The sequence below is a fragment of the Cricetulus griseus genome (genome assembly GCF_003668045.3).
Source record: "Cricetulus griseus strain 17A/GY chromosome 1 unlocalized genomic scaffold, alternate assembly CriGri-PICRH-1.0 chr1_0, whole genome shotgun sequence".
In the NCBI taxonomy this organism is placed as follows: Eukaryota; Metazoa; Chordata; class Mammalia; order Rodentia; family Cricetidae; genus Cricetulus; species Cricetulus griseus.
In genome coordinates, this window is record NW_023276806.1 from 274,180,528 (window position 1) to 274,201,245 (window position 20,718).

Below are 20,718 nucleotides of genomic sequence, written 5' to 3' on the forward strand. Positions count from 1 at the left end.
GGATTTTTAAAAATTGCATTAGCTGTCATATCAAGAACGGGCAGTAGATGGCGAGAGAAAGCCTGGAATCTAACTGGGTTTGTAGTTTTTTCTCATTTGTGCACAGAAGACAAAGTTCCTGATTGGGGAAGAGTGAAGGCTGAATGGATGGTTTACTTAGGAAAGAAGATCAGTGGTTGCAGGCAACAGAAAATGAACTGAGACACTGTGTACTATTCTAGCATAAGAAACCTCAAAGCCTGCCCCCACCGTGACACACTTTCTCCAACAAGGCAACACTCACTCCAACAAAACCACATCTCCTAATGGAGCCACTCCCTATGAGATTACTTTCAAACTACCACAATAGCTCTAGCTGACTTGGAAGGTGTTATGTAGACCAGGCCGGCCTCAAATTCAGAGATCTTCCTGCCTCTGCCTCTCAAGAGCTGGGATGAATGGATGGAGTACTATGCCCACCCCATTCCTTCACAAATCTTAATTTTGTGTAAATTGAGGTCATCTATTTCTTTTCCTCCCTCCTCCCCCCTTTTCATGCTTTTTGGTGTCTAAGAGCCTATAGGTAATTTCAAATTCTTTCTTCTTTCCTGTCCCCCATGAGACAGGGAGACAGGGCTTCTCTGTGTAGTCCTGGCTGTCCTTGAACCTGCTCTGTGGACCAGGATGACATATAAGTCAGAGATCTGCTTGCCTCTAACTCCCAAGTGCATGTGTGTGCAATTTTTTGTTGTTGTTTCCTGAGTGTTTAGGATGTGTCTCTGTGTGAGTGACAACACTAAGGAGTCATAGAGAATTTGAGCAGGTCAGAGACAGTTCTCTCCTTCCACACTGGAGACTCCAGGGATTGAACTATAGCCAGTCTGTAGTACTGGGACTCATGTATGTTGCCGGTTTGTTTTTATACAAACTGGATACACATTGGAAAGGAAGAAGTCAAACTTTCACTATTTTCAAATGATATGATAGTTTACATAAGTGACCTGAAAAACTCTACCAGGGAACTCCTACAGCTGATAAACACCTTCAGCTAATTCGCAGGATACAAGAGTAACTCAAATCAATCAGTAGCCTTTCTATATACAGATGATAAATGCGCTGAGAAAGAAGTCATTGAAACCTCACCCTTTACAATGGCAACTAACAGCATAAAATATCTTGGGGTAACACCAAACAAAAAATGAGAAAGACCTGTATAGTAAGAACTTTGAGTCTTTAAAGAAAGAAATGAAAGAATATACCAGAAAATGGAAAGATCTCCCATGCTCTTGGACAGGTAGGATTAACATAGTAAAAATGTCAATGTGTCCAAAAGCCATTTACAGATTCAACGCAAATTCCCATCAAAATCCCAACACAATCTGTCACAGACCTTGAAAGAATAGTACTCAATTTCATATGGAAAAAACTAAAAACCCAGGATAGCCAAAACAGCCCTGGACAATAAAGGAACTTCCAGAAGCATCACCACCCCTGATTTCAAGCTCTATCATAGAGCCATAGTCCTGAAAACAGCTTGGTATTGGCGTAAAAATAGACAGGTTGACCAATGGAATCAAATTGAAAAGCCTGATATTAACCCACACATCTATGAACACCTGATTTTGACAAAGAAGCTAAAGTTATACAATGGAAAAAAGAGCATCTTCAACAAATGGTGTTGGCATAACTGGATTTGGCCATGTAGAAGATTGCAGATAGATCCATATCTAGCGACGTGCACAAAACTTAAATCCCAATGGATCAAGGACCTCAACAAAAATTCAGCCACACTGAAATCCTAGAAGAGAAGGAGGGTGGTACTCTCAAAGAAATTTGTTCAGGAGACTGTTTTCAGAACATAAAGCCAGTAGCATAAACATTCAGATCAACAATTCATAAATGGGACCTCCTGAAACTGAGAAGCTTCTGGAAGTTCAACAAGACAAACACCCGCCCACAGAATGGGAAAAGATATTCACCAACCCCATATCTGACAAAGGTCTGATCACCAAAATATACAATAATTCAAGAGCTATTCTCCAAAACACCAAACAATGCAATTAAAAAGTGGAGTGCAGAACTAAATAGAGAATTCTCAACAGAGGAATCTAAAATGGCTGAAAGATGGGACTGGAGAGATGGCTCAGAGGTTAAGAGCACTGGCTGCTCTTCCAAAAGTCCTGAGTTCAATTCCCAGCAACCACATGGTGGCTCACAATTATCCATTATGACATCTGGTGCCCTCTTCTGGTGTGCAGATATACATATGGAAGGAGAATGTTGTATACATAATAAATAAATAAAATCTAAAAAAGGCTGAAAGACACTTGACAAGGTTTTCAACATCCTTAGCCATCAGGGAAATACAAATCAAAATCACTCTGAGATACCATCTTACTCCTATCAGAATGGCTAAAATCAATAACACCAATGGCAGTGTATGCTGGAGAGGATGTGGAGAAAGAGGAGCATTCCTCCATTGCTGGTGGGTAGGCAAACTTGTACAACCACTTTAGAAATTAGCATGGTGGTTTCTCAGGAATATGGGAATCAGTCTACCTCAAGATCCAGCAATTCTACTCTTGGGCATATACACAAAAATACACATTTATACAAAAAGGACATATGTTCAACTACGTTCATAGCAGCATTATTTGTAATAGCCAGAGCATGGAAGCAACCTAGATGCCCCTCAGCTGAAGAATGGATAGAGAAAATGTGGTACATTTAAACAATGGAGTACTATTCAGCAGAAAAAAGCAATGGAATCTTGAAATTATCAGACAAATGATGGAACTAGAAGAACCCATCCTGAGTGAGGTAACTCAGTCCCCAAAAGATAAACATGGAATGTACTCAATCATATAGGATTTTTAGACATAGAGCAAACTATTACCAGTCTACAATCCACTCTGCCAGAATAGCTAGGACACAAGGAAGACCCAAACAGATGATTGCATAGTCCCTCAAAGAAAAGGAGGGGGAGGAAAACCCCTGAACAAAGAGGGATCAAGGGACATGGGTGGAGAGGAAGGAGGTGGGAAGGGAAGAAGGGGATCGGGGAGGAGAACAAGAGGCCTGAGACAGGGGAGGAATAGAGGAGGGCAAGAACGGAGAATAGAGGGAGACAGTACAGGTATGGAGAAAGGCCTGGCACAGGGGAAGTATTAGGGACCACAGGGATGACTCCAACTAAGAACCCAAGCAGTGGTGGAGAAAATGTCATTATTGCTCTTCCCCTATAATGAGATTGGTGTCTACCTTGGTTACCATTCCTAGAGTCTTCATCCAGTGTCTGTTCGAAGCAGAAACAGGCACAAACAGCTAAGCATAGAACCATACCCCTGGAATCCTATTGTGGAGAGGGAGGAGGGATGAGCAAAGAAGCCAAGACGCTGCTGCAGAAACCCGAGAAACAGTTGACCTGACCTAATGAGAGCATGGAGACCCTAGTCATTAAGCTTCCGAAACAGCATTGGAACAGCCAAGCCCTCTGAATGTGGGTGCCAGCTAGGAGGCCAAGACAGTCTATGGGACCTCTAACAGTGGAGCCAGTCTTTAAACCTAGAGCACAAATGGACTTTGGAAGCCCATTCGCTAAGGAGGGATACTCTTGCAGCCCATATACAGCAAGGAGGGCCTAGGCCCTCCTCCAAATGATATGACAGAGTTTGAAGGTCCCTGGCGGAGGGCTTCACTATCCCCGGGGAGAAGTTTGGGGATGGGTTGGGGGGTAGGTAGTGGGGAACATGGGAAGATGGGAGGGCGAGGGAATGGGGGTGGATGGACATATAAATATGAGTAGTAATTAAAGAATAAAAAAGAAAAAGAAAAGAAATGAAATAAGAATATTAATACTATTACCAAGAACCTTGCCTGCAATTCTAGCATAGTAGAGCCTATTTTATTGAAGACAAACCAGTGTCAGAGTCAGTATGAGCAGATCATTTTCCATATGATAGATTGGGGAAAGTTTTAAAGAGAAGCACAAACCATCACTTAACCTTTGAAACATCACTCCAGCCCTGCTCATGGCTTTTGAACAGAGCTTTGCCTATTGGTGTAAAAACCAGAAACATACCCTCTTGTCAGTCATTTCTGAGGTTTAAGAGCACTGGACCTACACTCAGGACTACCTAAGTCACACTAGCCTCAAGGTGAAACTACTTCTCACTCAGGAAATATCGAATCAACATTCCAATTTGTACCGAAGAGCTATCTCTCCTGACATCGTCTGATTTCATGATTTCAAACCAGGGGTAACAAACATCATCTTTTTATTACATCTCTAACAAACCTTGGCACAGTGCTCAGTCCCTGGAACAATGTTTTGCTTTTCCTTCAGAGATGAGGACCAAACTCAGGGCTTTGCGCTTGCCTGAGCTAAATTTCCAAACCCCAGTGTGTGTTCTTGACATTTTTTTAGGCAGGCTGTTGTGAGACGGAGCTAGGAGGACAGGTAGTGCTGTTACACAGAGAAACCCTGTCTTAGAAAAACAAAAGGATTTATGTTTTAGCTAGGCAGTGGTTGCACATGCCTTTAATCCCAGCACTTGGGAGGCAGAGGTAGGCAGATCTCTGTGAGTTCAATGCCAGCCTGGTCTACAAGAGCTACTTCCAGGACAGACTCCAAATTACAGAGAGAAGCCCTGTCTTGAATCTTGCCTGCATGTATTTCTGTGGAACTGGAGTTATACTGTTATGAGTGGGCAAAAGGGTGCTGGGAATTGAACCTGGATCCTCTGGAAGAGCAGTCTGTGCTCTTAGCTGCTGAGCCATCTCTCCAGCCCCAGACTTGAATGTTTGATTCATTTCTTCTGCCCTCCTTTCCTTGGTTAATAGCACACAAGAATTCCAGATTTGGCCAGAAAAGTCAAATGTTGACAGTGTTGGACGAAGAGCAGCCTCCTGAACTATGTGTTGGCCTACATAGCTACTCTGTTCTACATAGGGACTGCTGTTCTTTCTTTTAAAGATTTATTTCTTATGTATACACTGTTCTAGCTGTACATATCCATGCAGGCATCAGTGGGCACCAGATCTCATTACAGATGGATGTGAGCCACCATGTGGTTGCTGGGAGTTGCACACAGGACCTCTGGGAGAGTAGTCGGGGTGAGCCATCTCTCTTTACTCGTGTCCAGAGTGATGGTTCATACAGTGGCACCCTGTGGGTTTGTTTTTGAATTTTTGTGATAGGATTTCATTATATTCCAGGCAACCTTAATAAACCCCTGCCAACCTCCTGCCTCAGTTTCCCATGCACTGGATTCCTGAGGATGCTCCTCAGTCCTCAAAATTCTGGAGAAGACTTGATCAGATAGCCTGTGGGAAAAGAACAATGGGAATTTTGGGCTCCAGGAAGCACCGGTTTTTCTGAGGGAATTTATTATCAACACTCAGTGCGAGTGCTTACCAATGGACTCTCTTTTGTGGAATTTCTGTTCTTGGAAAGCAGTAATAATAATGAGCTGGCTGGAGACTTGATACTTACTGTACATGGAAAGGCCCACCCTTCAGGTTCCTTGGAGAATGCCAGGGGAGCATGTGGTAAATGACACAGGGATGGGAACAAGGGCTCTGAAGAGGTTAAAGGATAAATAATAAGATTTGGGGGCTTGTTTGCAGATGGTGGAAACCCCCGGGTTCCATCCTAGCTCTGGGAAGCAAAATAAATAGATAGCCTGGTCACCTGACCCAATTCTAGACTGGGCACTGGGGTACCTAATAAAATATTGAAAGGGGTAATGAGGTGGTGTAGCCTGGCAAATATCCCAAGTCTTCAGGCTCTAAATAAAAACTGGGAGTTTTTGAAGCTAGTGAAGTAGAATTATGTATCCCTGTCTCTCTTTAAACCCAGTGTAGCTCAGGCTGGCCTTGAACCTTGCTCCTGTCATAGTGTCTACCCAGGTATGTGTGATTGGGACTTGCCTCATTGTGGTTATGTTTTTCTTGTTTTTATTTGGTTTGTAATAAAACATATGTCCTGTCACATGCCTGTGAGTCCAGCAATTAGAAGGACAAGGCAGTTAGGTTTCCATGAGTTTGAGGTTCCTACACTGATCTAAAGGAGCATGTCTCAAAAACTTTAATTATGGCCTAGGATGAAATACATTGGACATCAGAGATTATACCATTTCATAGTTATATGAACATTCTTGTATTCTAGTTCCAGGCATCCATGATACAATCACTTAAGCTTAGTAAATATTGCTAATAGTCTTCTTAGACTGAATAAAACTCCACTGTGTACCAATATCTTGTGGCCTCCATTTAAATGAAAACATTCATAAAAAAATTTGGGAATGTGGGCATCATTCTTTCCTAACTGCTTTTGAGAGAAATATTGTAACAGAAAACTATCTCACAACTTTTAAAATATAGCATATTGTTATCAACCATATTTATCATGCTCTCAGTAGACCTCAAGACTTCAGAGAGTCCATGCCTCTTGTCCCACAGCAGTTTTATATCCTTAAACCAATCATTTCCTGGTTGTTAAAAGACCCACATTGAAGCCTAATAGCCAATTGCTAATTGAAGCGGGGCTGGACTTACGCTCCACCACCAGACTCGTATTAACTCCCAGAATGGGCGTCCAGCTCATTGACCCTGATTTTACAGGACCCCTTGAGCCTGGCACAGAAGGCTTGCTGATATGGAAGATCATCTGCAGCATTGAAAGGTTTAGGAGTACATCCTGGAGTTATAGATCCTGATTACATGGATGTGGTAAAGATCATGGTAGAATCTCCTAGAGGGATTACAGCCATTTCTCCTGGAGACAGGATAGCACAGCTACTGCTTTTGCCAAGTTTGCATGACAAGTTTCCAGCACAAGCCAGAGAGAGAGGAGAGGGAGGCTTTGGTTCCACTGGATCAAACTTAAATTTCCTAGCTTTAGATCTTGATCAAGTCCGACCCTTGAGTTAATAGTGAATGGTAAGAAAATTTTAGGCTTACTAGATTCTGGAGCTGATAAGAGCATTATAGCCACTAAAGATTGGCCCTCTGGCTGGCCTATACAGGTCTCTTCTCAAACTTTACAAGGTTTGGGCTATGCCAAGGCTCCTGATATGAGTGCTAGACAATTGCCTTGGAAAGATCAGGAAGGGCATTCAGGGACCATGCAACCTTATGTGTTAGACTTACCAATTTCACTATGGGGAAGAGATTTGTTAAAGGATATGGGTTTTAAACTCACAAATGAATACTCAGAAACATCTCAAGATATCATGAAACGAATGGGATACCTTCCCAGGTCGAGGCCTCGAAAACATCTGCAGGTCGTACTAGTCCTATTATTCCACAACCGAGACCTAACTAAGATTCTAGGTCTGGGTTTTTCCTAGGGGCCATTGAGGGAGGTATTCCTATTACCTGGAAAACAGAGGAGCAGGTATGGGTTCCTCAGTGGCCACTTTCCTCTGAAAAACTGGAGGCTGCTAGGACTCTAGTGCAGGAGCAGCTGGATCTGGGGCATATAAAAGCCTCTGTATCTCCATGGAATACTCCTATTTTTGTCATTAAGAAAAAATCTGGTAAATGGAGGCGGCTTCATGATCTTAGAGCTATTAATCAGCAGATGCAAATTATGGGCCTTGTGCAACATGGTCTTCCACTTTTAACTTCTTTACCTGCATCATGGCCTATCATCTCTACAGATATTAAAGATTGTTTCTTTTCCATACCTTTGTGTGCCAAGGATTCAGGGCATTTTGCCTTTACGCTGCCCTCTTTTAATCATGAACAACGCGATCTAAAGTATGAATGGATAGTGTTGCCACAGAGGATAGCCAATAATCCTACTAAGTGTCAGTTGTTTGTAGCAGAAGCCATAGTTCCTTTAAGAGTGCACTTTCCAAAGATTAGATGTGTTCATTATATGGATGATATTTTATTGGCTGCCGAAGATGATAAAACTCTCAATAAGGCATATACAAAATTGGTAAAATTGCTTGAGGTGCATAATTTAGTCATAGCCTCAGATAAAGTACAATAGGACACTGTTACTAACTATCTAGGGGCTAAGATTCTCCCTCATACAATTATTCCACAAAAAAATAGAGATTAGAAAAGATAATTTAAAAACTCTTAATGATTATCAGAAGTTGTTGGGAGATATAAATTGGATAAGGTGTTATTTAAAATTACCTAATTATGAGTTGAAACCATTGTTTAATATTCTCAATGGTGATTCAGCGTTAGATTCACCTAGGCAGTTAACTGCTAAAGCCAGAGAAGCTTTAAAGAAAGTGGAGACAGAATTACAAAGCGCCAGCCTTAAACGGCTAATAGAAAACATGGATATTCTTTTGTGTGTGCTCCCAACATTCTCCCAGCCTACAGCTTTGCTGTGGCAAGATGGTCCGTTACTATGGATTTATTCTAAATCCTCCCCAGGAAAAACTATTGAATACTATCCTGCAGCGGTTGCTGACTTGGCTCAAAATGGGATACAGGAATGCATTCAATATTTTGGGGGACTCCAAATAAGGTCATAATCCCTTATACTGCTCAACAAGTTAAGATACTTTGTGGAACTGTGGATGACTGGGCCATTCTGCGATGTGGATTTTCAGGAAATATAGATAATCATTATCCAAAACACCCTCTAATGTCATTTTTTTAAAGAACATCCAGTCATTTTTCCTAAAAAGACTGCAGCAGCTCCTATTGCTGGAGCCACAAATATTTTCACTGACGGATCCAAGATGGGCTGTGGAGCCTATATGATAGGGCATCAGGATCCAGTGCAATTTCAATATCAGCCTGGCTCTCCCCAGATTATTGAATGTAAAATTGTTCTTGAAGTGTTTAGAAATTGCCCGTTCTCCTTTAATTTAATTTATGGTTCAGCATATGTTGTGAATGCTGTTAAGGCCCTGGAGGTTGCAGGACCTATCAAACCTAATAGTACAGTTTGCAAACTCTTACAGGAGTTGCAAAAGTTGATCTGGCATCGCGATCAGAAATTTTTTATACAACATATTAGGGCTCATACCAACTTGCCCGGACCTCCATCAAAAGGCAATGAGATCCTAGATCACTCTACTAGAGGGGAATATGTATTTTTCGCTTCCCCTGCGGAGCGAGCACAGCAATTTCACAAACAATTTCATGTATCTACAAAAACTTTACAGCAAAGTTTTGTCTCGAGCAGAGGCTAGACAGATAGTATTGAATTGTCAACAGTGTATAACCTTTTTGCACCTCCCTAGCCTGGGGGTCAATCCCATAGGGTTATTGCCCTTGAAGATCTGGCAAATGGATGTAACTCATTTTTCAGGATTTGGAACTCTTAAATATATCCATGTGTCTGTGGATACCTGTTCAGGCATCATCCATGCCACCCCTATGAGTGGGGAAAAGGCTTGCAATGTCATTGGACATTGCCTTGAGGCATGGGCTGCCTGGGGAAAACCTCAGCAATTAAAGACTGACAATGGTCCTGCTTACACAGCTCAATCTTTTACCTCCTTCTGTAAACAGATGGAAGTCCAATTAAACCATGGCCTGCCTTATAATCCCCAAGGACAAGGAATAGTTGAAAGAGCTCATCACACATTGAAAGAATGTTTATTAAAACAAAAACGGGGAATAGGCCATGGTAGAACACCAAAGGAACAACTATCCTTGGCTCTCTTTACTCTGAATTTTATAAATTTGGAGTCTCAAGGCCTTTCTGCTGCCGATAGGCACCAGACTCAGGCACCTTCTCAGAAGGGCTACAAAAGATGGAGAGATATCCTTATGGGTCTATGGCATGGACCGGACCCGGTGTTAGCATGGGCGAGAGGTTCTGTTTGTGTTTTTCCTCAGGATCAGCAAGACCCGGTGTGGAATCCAGAGAGACTAACGAGGCAGTGCAACAAACAAGATGAAGCCTCCGATATTGATTTTGCTGCTGACCTTGACAACACCGTGGCTGATCCAGGCCAGAGAACAAATCCTGTGGGCCAAAGTGAAAGCGTGGCCAATTCCCTTGCCTGTTCATAGCACATCTAAAGTTTTGCCTGTTTTCTTTTCTACTAGTTGTGAATTGGGCTTGCCTTGTGTCCATTTAGACCCTGACACTGCCCAGTATTCAGCCACTAATATTTCTCTCCATGGAGCATTATGCTTCTCCCTTCTTAATAATTCTAACCCATGCATTTGGTTGAAGAATGGTTCTGTTGGCAATTGACTTGATCCCCTTACTCATAACCAGATCTCAAGCGCTATGCTCACTGAAGTCCTGATTCAGATTAATACAGGCGCTAGTTCTGGCTCTGGCACTGATACAAATGGGACTAAGGATGTAAATATCACTAAATTTCTGATGCTGATGGAGGGGCTCCGACCCTCAGATTCACGCTTTAATCAAGAGAACTCTACCGCTCGAAAGGTCTTGCCTTATTGTGCACCCAATCGAGGCTATCCTCCTCATTGGACACCCTGTCAGAGTCCGGACCACAAACTTAAACAGATAGCTCCAGGTTTTGAATTTACTCTCCCTCTTGGCAAGTACCAGTATAACCTAACTCAGGGAGGTTCCCAAAGAACAGGCAGTAAAAATACCTGGCCATGGTTTCAATGGGTACTCTCCAACGAGCATGGAGCATTTACTTCTCTTGAACCTTTTGCAGTTCTCCAGAATCTCTGCATGAGACTTCTTAATATTTCTGGTACAAGGGATGAGAAGGGACCTTCTCTTAAGAATCTATCTATACATAAAACTTTGAATAATCTCACTGTTCCAGCTAGCCCAGTATGTTTAAAAGCTCCCTTTTTCTTTCTGCTCTCTAATGCTACTAATGCTATCAAAGAAGTGATCTCGTGCAATTCGACTGACATCAACTGCATTGCTAGTCAATGTTGGAATGGTTCTGCTAATACAGCAGTAGTGATGAGGATTCCTATGTATGTTCCTGTTCCAGTTAAAGTGGATACAAGAACATTTCCCATTACGGAAATCATAGGAACCAAACGGCATTTTGGCATAACTGCAGCATTGGTTACTTCCATAACCCTTTCTGCAGCAGCGGCTATGACTGCTGCCATTGCCATGGCTGCTCAGGTCCAAACAGCTGAGACAGTCAATGATACTGTGGAAAAAACAGCTACAACATTAACTACTTTAAGATCTATTGATGGCCACTCAAAAGCTGGCATTCTAACTGTGAACCAACGAGTGGACCTGTTGCAGGAACAGGTGGATGACTTAGTAACCTTAACTTCCATAGGATGCATTCATTCCTTTTCTTCTTTGTGTATCACCTCCAGGATAGCCAACAATTTCACAGAGAACAGCAACCTGAGTTGGCAGGTGAGTGCCTACCTTCAGGGAAATTGGAGTCAACAGTTCGAGAACCTGACAGACACCCTAACACAACAGATTGTTGCCGTGAATGCTACATGCCTGAGCCTGCCCACTGTTAATACCCTCTTAACTCGCTTAACCCTTAAGCAAGCCTTTAGCTTAGATAAGGAATGGGCTGGAGTAGGGGTTATGCTTTCCATGATGTTAGCCATTTTTGTTTGCCTATGGTGCCTATGCAGGATCAGGAAGTCACAAAAATCCCAAGCTGCCATATTAGTACAGGCCTTTGCTGCTGTGGAAGCAGGACAGTCCCCTCAAGCATGGTTATCCATGCTGACAGACAAATAGATGTCTTTCTCGCCCTTATTGAGTGAGTGATGCGTATCTGAATCAGTCATGCTCAATGACCGGCACCTACCCTCTTGCAATCTTCCCAGCATATTATGCTAGAGGCATTTTCACTCTTCTTCCAGGACCTGCTCTTGTTTCTCCTTAGCCCTCTTATGTTTTTCTCTAGAAACACCTTTCCATACCAAGCTAAGAATGGATTTGCTTTGTCTACTTAAGAATTAAACATTGGAATAGAAAGGTGTCCTGCGATCTCCACAGTGACTTATTTCAGGCACTTTGAAAAGAAGTCACCAGGTTTGACAGTCACTAGGCCTGATGAGCCACCAGGCTAGGGAAGAACAATAGGGTTTGTTCATGGGGATCACACTAGCACTTGGTTAGACAGCTGATTCCCTGTAACCCTACTGCCAAACAGGGTTTCTCTGTAACCCTTGCTATCCTGGAGCTTACCCTGAAGACTAGGCTGGCTTTGAACACAGAGATCTGCCTCCTCTCTCCAGAGTGCTGGGATTAAAGGTGTGCACCACAACCACCACTACCGAGCATGTTGCTTTTAATTTGTATGTGTGTCTGTGTGTGGGTATGTGCACGGGAGTGCCAAAGACATTGAGCTCCAGGATTCCTTCTGGAGCTGGATTCATGGCAGTTGGTCTGGGACTGAAACAGGAGTCCTGCAAGATCAGAGCACTTTCACCACGGAGCCATCCCTCCAGTGCCTTCTGTGGGTTTTCAATCCCTTGACTTGGGTTCCAGGCAAAGCACATGGGAAGCTCACTGAATATTATATGTAGAATCCCTTGTAAGGAGTTGCCTTTACTTCTTGAAAAAGAAATGGTTTGTGTTCTTTATGGAAAACAGTGCAACCTGCAAAGCTTGGCTTTGTAAAGGATTCATGGATCTCACTGCTGTGAATGATACCAGGGGCAGGAGCACAAATCAACTACATTCTCAGTTCCTGTTGGAGAACTGTTGTCTTTCTAAAGATTTGTCAGTTTTCATCTTTATGGTTGTAAGAATCTTGCTTAGATGTTTCTAAGTGCACTGCCTGCTTATCTGATGGAAGCAGCCAGAAGAGGGAGCTGGGAGCAAGCCTCAAAACCAAAACAAAACCAGCTAAGACTATAAGAAGAATGATGTTTGGATGGCCTGGGGTATAAGTCACTAGTAGTACCTTTGGGTAGCATGCACAAAGCACTGGTCCATATATCAAGTTTGCCTGGGAATTTCAGTGCCACAGTGGACTATATCCTTGGCTGTGTATGTGTGTATGAATCTGTTACTTATGACAATCCCATTTTCAACAGATTGACAAAAATTAAGCATCTATGTAAGTTACACTGGGATCAAGAGATCAAGATGTTGGGCTGGCTCAATGGATCCAGTTTAATTTCTGAGCAGCCACATGGTAGCCCTCAGATCCTGCAATTCCACTTCCAGGTGTTCTGACACCCCTTTGGCCGGGACAGGTGCCTGCCCACATGATGGGCACACATACATCCAGGCACACACACAGAGATCCAGCACAGAAACATGAAGTAAGCAATTTATTTTGAAAGCCTTAATTCATATGGAAGCATAAACATAGTATGCAGATTGCTAATTCTGACATACAGTTGTAGCTGCAGAGTCATAACTATGTCAAATGGAACCTCCACTTGTGGCTTCCATTTAAATGAAAACATTCATAAACAAAATCTGGGAATGTGGGCGTCGTTCTTTCCAAACTGCTTCCTGCTGATCGGGGGTGCTGAAATACCATGGGGATCCTAAGAAAACCCAGAAATCTTGACTATACTGGTCTTACTGCATTGTCCCAGGTGTCTTCAACATTCAATACCTGGCCATTGCTTCAGGGGTTCTTCAAACTCTGTTAGTCTGGAAGGAATCCGCAGCTTTTCATTTTCTGTGGAAACAAAAGCAGAAATTCTTTTCCCAAGTAACCTGTCCTTATACATAAATTTGAAGCCAAAGTAGGTATGAAATGCCAGAACTGAATGAATCCAGCAGCATTTACAATAAAGGTTACTTTAGCAGTTCTTCATTCCTTGGCAATTGAGCAATTCAAAGACAGCACAATATCATTCAGTATGTGGACTCTGTATTTTCCTTTTTTATTATTCTATTCATTTTCTACATCTCAGTTTCTATTTTTTACTTTTCATCTTTTTGACAGAGCTTTTCTATTCCAATGCAACTCTCTCAGGGTTTCCTGCCTTTTCCAGGACTTTACCAATCCACACAAAAAATTCTTAATTGCTGGCCAGCCTGTCAAGGGCCATCTCTCAGGGTCCCCTTTCTTTACTGACCACATGAACCTCCCCCACCATGACTTAGTCCCAGTATCAGGTGAAAGCCTGGAGATTTAGTTAAAAGCAGAGGCATCTGGCAGCTTGTGTCATGTGCATCTGTCCAACCTTGTTCCAGAGGGAGAGCAGTCCTATACATACTCAGTGCAGGGGAGAAACCCCAGTTGTAATAGATGCCAGTGGGCAAGCCCTGGACTGTAAGCCACAACTAGAAAACTGGATGCATCTGTGGTTATTGGGAGACAAGGAACTCAGAGACCCCCATGCAAGTTGTTGGGCCCAACAACATTAATCACAATAATTGCTGCTGAGAACCTTTCCTGAAACTGCTAAAGCTGAGCATTCCCGAAGCACACACGTCATGACTCAACCACCCTATATGTATGCATTTGCATTTACCAAGTAAGAGCATTTACAATATTCAATACAAAAATAACCAGTATCTCTACACTCAGTACTAAAAGATGAAGTAGAATATTCAATGTCTGAATTTCACATCAGTTAAGTCAGTGAAGAACACTTGCCCTTAACCAAATGAACAGAAGGCCAAAGCATCCTTGTCTGTGACAGTAAGTCACATAAGACTTAAGATTCTCAGGGATCATAGGAAACCCAGCTCATGGTCCATAGTAAATTGGAAAGGAAAGCAATACCTCTGCTGAGATCCCAGAGTTGAGAAGGTGGATGAATGGAAGGACATGAAGTTGTCCCGGAGCCCCTGTCAAATCCGAAGGAGGAGCCACCCAACAGAGACCAGGGTAGCCCAGCGCTTCGGAACCTGTCAGAGACTGAAGAGCCATCCACTAGAAAGTCTTTAGTTTCCCAAGAAGTTTGTAATAAAAAGGAAAAGCCAAGGCAGATGAATGGGATGACTGGGACAAAGATGTGGGTGGTATTGTCTGGAGACTGCCCCAGCAGTTGCTGGGCTAGCCTGGAGCTTCAGAACCTGCCAGGGACTGAGCCATGGTCTGTCAGGCAGGGCCCTCATGGTGACAGAACCAGACCCTAAAAGGCATCCTCTGCCCTCCACATTCTTAGGGTAGCCCCTCCCTCGGTCATCAAGTAAATAAATAATTGGCTTTTGAGACAGGACTCTCAAGTTTTAAACGTTGTGTGTGGACTCCCTCCCAATCCGATGTAAGGACTCCCCGGGAAGATGCAAAATTGGATTTACCATTTAGCCACATTCTAGAAAAGACGAAGCTGCAAGCACAGATCCTCAGAGTCTCTGCAGGTCCAGTGGGGACCGCCCTCTCACTTGCCGATCAGGGGCCTCTGGTGTGGACCATAATGAAAATAGGCAACTAGCGGTGGCTGCTCTAGAGCATCTCCCAAGCCAGGCTCGGTTAGAGGGCACGAATGCAGGAGGAGTTTCCTTTCGAGGTCTCAGTTTATCATCCACCAGAGCTCTCACACAGGAGAGAAACCCTTTCAGTGTCCCTTCCTGCAGTCCTCCGTCCTTTGGGTCCACCAGCACACCCACACGGCTCATCCCCTCTCCAGAGCTATGTCTACCACCTAACAAGAACATAGGTTTATAGTATGTTTAAAGAGCCTCTTTCTTCTTCCATTACTCAGTTTATCCATTTCATTAAGTATTTAACTTGGTAATACTTCTTAATCAAAAGCTGCTACACTAGCTGCCAAGGCTGAAGAATACTAAAAGCTTGCCTGGATTCATAGCAAAATGGCTACGAAGTAGTTGTCTCATTTCAACAGGAAATGGAGACATTTTTGTGCTTGCTTTACAGAGAGACGATAACAAACCAGTAAATGGCCCCAAAGCAGAGTCCACGGCATACATCCAATGTGGTTATGGGGAAGAAGGGCAGAGATTGGATTGGATCACACATCCCCATGAAAATGTAGGGAAGAATACAAAAAGCAAGACAGGAATGGAGGTGGGGCAGTGATGCCAACTAAGAGAGCCCAGTTATCAAGTAAAATCAAGGGAGACCTTGATCAAATTTAACCCAGGTTGAACATTCCCACCCCTCTGAGGAGGACAACGAGGAAACCAATCCTTCCCCGATGTTTGCACAGACCTTAACAAACGTCATGAAAAATGTTCACTGTTTACCTGTACACACAAACTTTCTGATCGACATAAAGTTGGTGCGTCTGGCCTGCGGCACCCTCAGTTCATCTGGCTCAGTCCGAGTCCTGTGGGATTCCCAGATCCCAGGATGGAGACCCCAGTCCCCTGTGGGCACCTGAGATTGCTGTGGTGCTTAGGAGACTCTGCAGAGAGTGGCGTATCAGAACATGCCATCGGGCATGCGTGGATAGAGCTAGAGCCTGAGTTTGTAGCTCAGTTCTGCAGGACTGGAGACACACCTTCTGAGTGGTGTGAACCCTACATTCCTGCGCTGCTGTCGCAGATGCCTAGCAGGAATGCTCGAGAAAGCAAGAGAAGGAGCCGAGCCCAATGCGATTTCCTACAGATGTAGAATACAAGTGTGTTCATCAACTCCTGAGGATTGCAGACAAAATTGCGGCAAAACTTCTGTATTTATTTCCAAGCTCCTCAGTTTAGTAACCTGAGTTCTTCAAAAGCTTCTTCAAGAAGGGACTCCTAGAAAGGAAGTTCTCCCACGTGGTGAAAATGTCTGTTTTAGGAGTTGGGAGATGGCTTCAGTTTGAAACACATTCGTTTCTCTGCGGGGATGAGGCAAAAGGTGAAAGAACTGGTCTGGACAACTGTCAGTCAAATGAAGGAAAACAATCAAAGGCCTCACAGATGAGTTTGAAGAACTGGAATTCTTAAGTACAATCCCCATAGGCCTCACCTCCATTGCGAACTTACCCAAGTTAAACATACACAAGCAGCTCGACCTAAGCCATAACAGAATCTCAGGGAACCTTGAAGTATGGCAGAAAAAAAGTCCCAACCTTAAGCATCTAAATTTAAGTGGCCACAAAATAAAAGACCTCAGCACAATAGAGCCACTGAAGTTAGAGAATCTCAAGTGCCTAGACGTGTTTAACTGATGTGACCCACCGGAATGACTACCGAGAAAATGTGTTCAAGCTCCTGCCCCAGGTCACAATCCTAGATGGCCACGACAGGGACAACAAGGAGGCCCCCGACTCCGATGTGAAGGCTATGTGGAGGATGATGATCAGGAAATGAGGATGAGGAAGAATGCGAGGAATAGGCCCAGCTAGTGGAAGATGAAGAGGATGCAAACAGTATACACAGAAACACAGTCAGCAGATAGACTTGGCACAACAGAAACCACCTTCAGGGATACTAACCAAACCTAGTAGGCCGCCAGCAAAGCCAAAGAACAAGACACGGAAAAGAAGCAAAAAACGACCCCTAAAACAGACAAGCTGCAAAAGGAACCTCTAGTCTTAGCTCTCAGGAAAATGGTAATCAAGAGCAGCTTGCAACTAAGTACAGTAAAATGCATGACATTTGGATGTCATCCAAATTTCAAAGATTTGGCTAGTGTGGTCCACATGATGATCCTGTTTTGCTGGGAAATATTCCTGCCTTTGAGGAGATATTAACACGGGTGGCTCATAGTAGAGACGTATTAGGCTTGAAACACAATACCCTATTTCCTCCTGTCAGATACAATTCAGAAGGTACTCTGAATCAGCCAAGGAGGAAGTGAAAGTTGAGCCACAGGAGTCTCTACCATCATGCCAGTTCAAGACAGAATCCAGCAGGCAGGCATTTGCAGACCTGGCAGATCGAGCTCAGGGAGAGCCCAGGGTGAACATCAGTGAGAAAGCTCAGCCTCTGCCACAGCCTTCCCCTCCATCTAACCAGTGTGCTCACATACCTGGTACTGATAAAAACAGTTTCACCTAGGTGCTCAAGAGAGCCTGATGCGTCAGATACCGCCAACGTTGCCTTGTACCTCTCCTGACACACCCTTTCCGGAACTCTTGTCCATCCTCAGGAAAGAGAATGTGATGAATTTCAATGGGATGACAATTGGATTTGCAAAGTGGGGACTACAAACACCAAGCAATGGATCAATCGAGGACTGTATCAAACACAGTGCACACGCATAAACGCTGCTATATTAAAACCTAACTGTTGATCTACATCTTTGAATTGCCCTTCCTGACGAGCATCTCACAAGAAATGAGAAGTTTTGGGGCTCTATTCTGCTCTCCTGCGATTTCACATTGTTCTGCACTTTCTGGTTTTCTCTGATGTGAAGAAACCTGCAAATTTCTTATCTCCTGTGAGAGCGATTCCACTAAATCTTTCAAGCCTCTTGGCTTCTGCTGAATTTTGCCTCTCTGGGTTACCAGTTAAAATTGAGGGAGGTGGCTGGGCACTGGTGCGGCAACCTTTAATCCCAGTACTTGGGAGGAAGAGGCAGGTGGATATCCGAGTTCGAAACCCTCCTGGTTTACAAGATCTAGTTCCAGGACAGCCTCAAAGCCAGAGAAATCCAGTCTTGAAAATGCTTAGAAAAAAAAAAAAAAAAAAAAGAGGGAGGTGAAGATACTGAGTAACGCTTCACACTCATCCCAATCTCTGTGCCCTCTATATTCTTTTTCATCCAGGTGCTCCTAAGCAATAGCAGAGGTCTCTGGTCTATATTAAAGTGCTAACCAGTTCAGGGCCAGATATTTCCTGCTGTGCTGTGTCTACGGGAAGTCTCAGCTTAAGTTTCCCCAGTCACGGAGCAGCTCAGATACACATACATACATTGGTGTCTTCTGTGAGGGAAGCAGCCTTTCAAAACTTTTAAACTCTAAAATCTCCTAACTTGCTTCTGCTTTACTTCCCCTCTCATGGCTATTAAAATGTACCTAAGCAAAATATACAATTACCTGTCTAGTAATTTTCTGTCTCATATCTCTAACTTATAGTTACACATTTTTATTCTTTTCAGTGCCACTCACTTGTCTATCATGGGGCTAATATTCTTGGTCATCACCCTTTATAACCAACCAAGTGCATTTCAATGAAAACACATTTATACACAATATTTGGGAAAGGGGGCGTCGTTCTCTCCAAACTTCTTCCTGCTGTTAGGGGACGCTGAAATACCATGGGGATCCTAAGAAAACCCAGAAATCCTGGCTAGGTTGGTCTGTGAGGCTGCCTTGTCCCAGCTGTCTTAGATGCTGGATCACCTGGGAACTGCTTTGAGGGGTCTTGCTTCATGAAATCACTAGTGTGGAAAGAACCCACAGCTTTTCACTTTCTGTGGAAACAAAAGCAGAAAGTCTTTTCCCAAGGAAACGATCCTGCTACTTAAATTATGAAGTCAAAGTAGTTTTGAAATGTATGAGTTAACTCAGCAGCCTTTAAAATCAAGCATAATTTTTTGGCAAATAATTCAAAGAGAGCACAATAGCATACAGTATGTGGACTCTGTATTTTCCTTTTTTATTATCCTATTTGATTTTTACTTCTCATTTTCTATTCTAGTTTTTTTTTAAAATTTTCATTTTCTTTTTGAGACAGTACTTCTCTATTTCCAATCCAAGTCTCAGGAGTTGAGGCCTCCTTACTCTACCTTTACGAATCGACCCTCATAAACCTTGCTTGCTGGCTCGCCTTCCGAGGGCTCTCTCTCAGGTTCCCCTTTCTTTTCTGGTATCAATGGAAACTCCTCAATCAGAACTAAGTTCTAGTATGAGGCGAAAGCCTGAATATTTAGTTCAAAGCAGAGATGTCTGGCCTGGTGTGCTATGTGCATCTGTCCCACCTCGTTCCAGAGGGAGAGCAGCCTTCTGTACACTGACAGCACAATGGAGTAATCCCAGGGCTAAGAAGTATGGGAGAAACCTCAGGTGTAATTGATGCCAGAGGGCAAGGCCTGGGCATCACACATCCCCTTGAAAAGGTAGGGAAGAATACTAAAAGCATGACGGGAATGGAGGCAGGGCAGTGGATGCCAGCCAAGAAAGTCCACTTCTGGGTCAAGTCAAGGGAGACCTCAATTCAAATGTAATGAGCTTGAACTGCTGATCGGGTGTAAAATCCACCATCTCAGGATGGTAGATCAAGAAGCACCACTTTACAGTCAAATTGAAGATGGCTCAGCACAATTAACCCAGCTTGCATCTGCAATTAATTTCAATCTCACACCTCCCGAGAGTGAAAATACTGAAAGTCTACCCGGTGCCCTGCTGGAAAGACTTTACAGCAGAAACATAGTCAGGAGAAAGGCATGGCACAACAGAACACATCTTCAGGTATACCAAACAAAACTAGTATACCATACCACCAGCAGAGCCAAAGAAGAAAACACAGATAAAAGCAGAATTGACCCCCAAAGAGACAAGCCAAAAAAGGAGCCTCTAGTCCGTAGCTCACAGGAAAACAATTAGGAAGAGCAGCTTGCAACGAAGTACAGTAAAATGCATGACATTTGGATGTCATTCAAATTTCATGATTTGGCCAGTCTGGTCCACATGATATTCCTATTTTGCTGGGAAATATTCCTACCTTAGAGGAGATATTAACACCTGTGCCTCATAGTAGTGATATATTATGCTTGAAACACAACACCCTATTTCCTCCTGTCAGTCAGATACAATTCATAAGGTACTCTGAATCAGCCAAGGAGGAAGTGAAAGTGGAGCCACCAGAGTCTCTATCATCATGCCAGTTCAAGACAGAATCCTGCAGGCATGCATTTGCAGACCTGGCAGATCGATCTCAAGTAGAGCCCAGGGTGAACATCAGTGAGAAAGCTCAGCCTCTGCCACAGCCTTCCCCTCCATCTAACCAGTGTGCTTACATGCCTGGTGCTGATAAAAGACAGTTTCCCCTAGGTGCTCAAAAGAACCCTATGC

The 20,718-nt window shown here is 43.4% G+C and overlaps 1 pseudogene; it reads left to right on the plus strand.

The window, feature by feature from the left end:
• The first annotated feature begins 16,543 nt into the window (after positions 1 to 16,543).
• Positions 16,544 to 17,159, plus strand: LOC118239543 (annotated as a pseudogene).
• Positions 17,160 to 20,718: the final 3,559 nt, after the last annotated feature.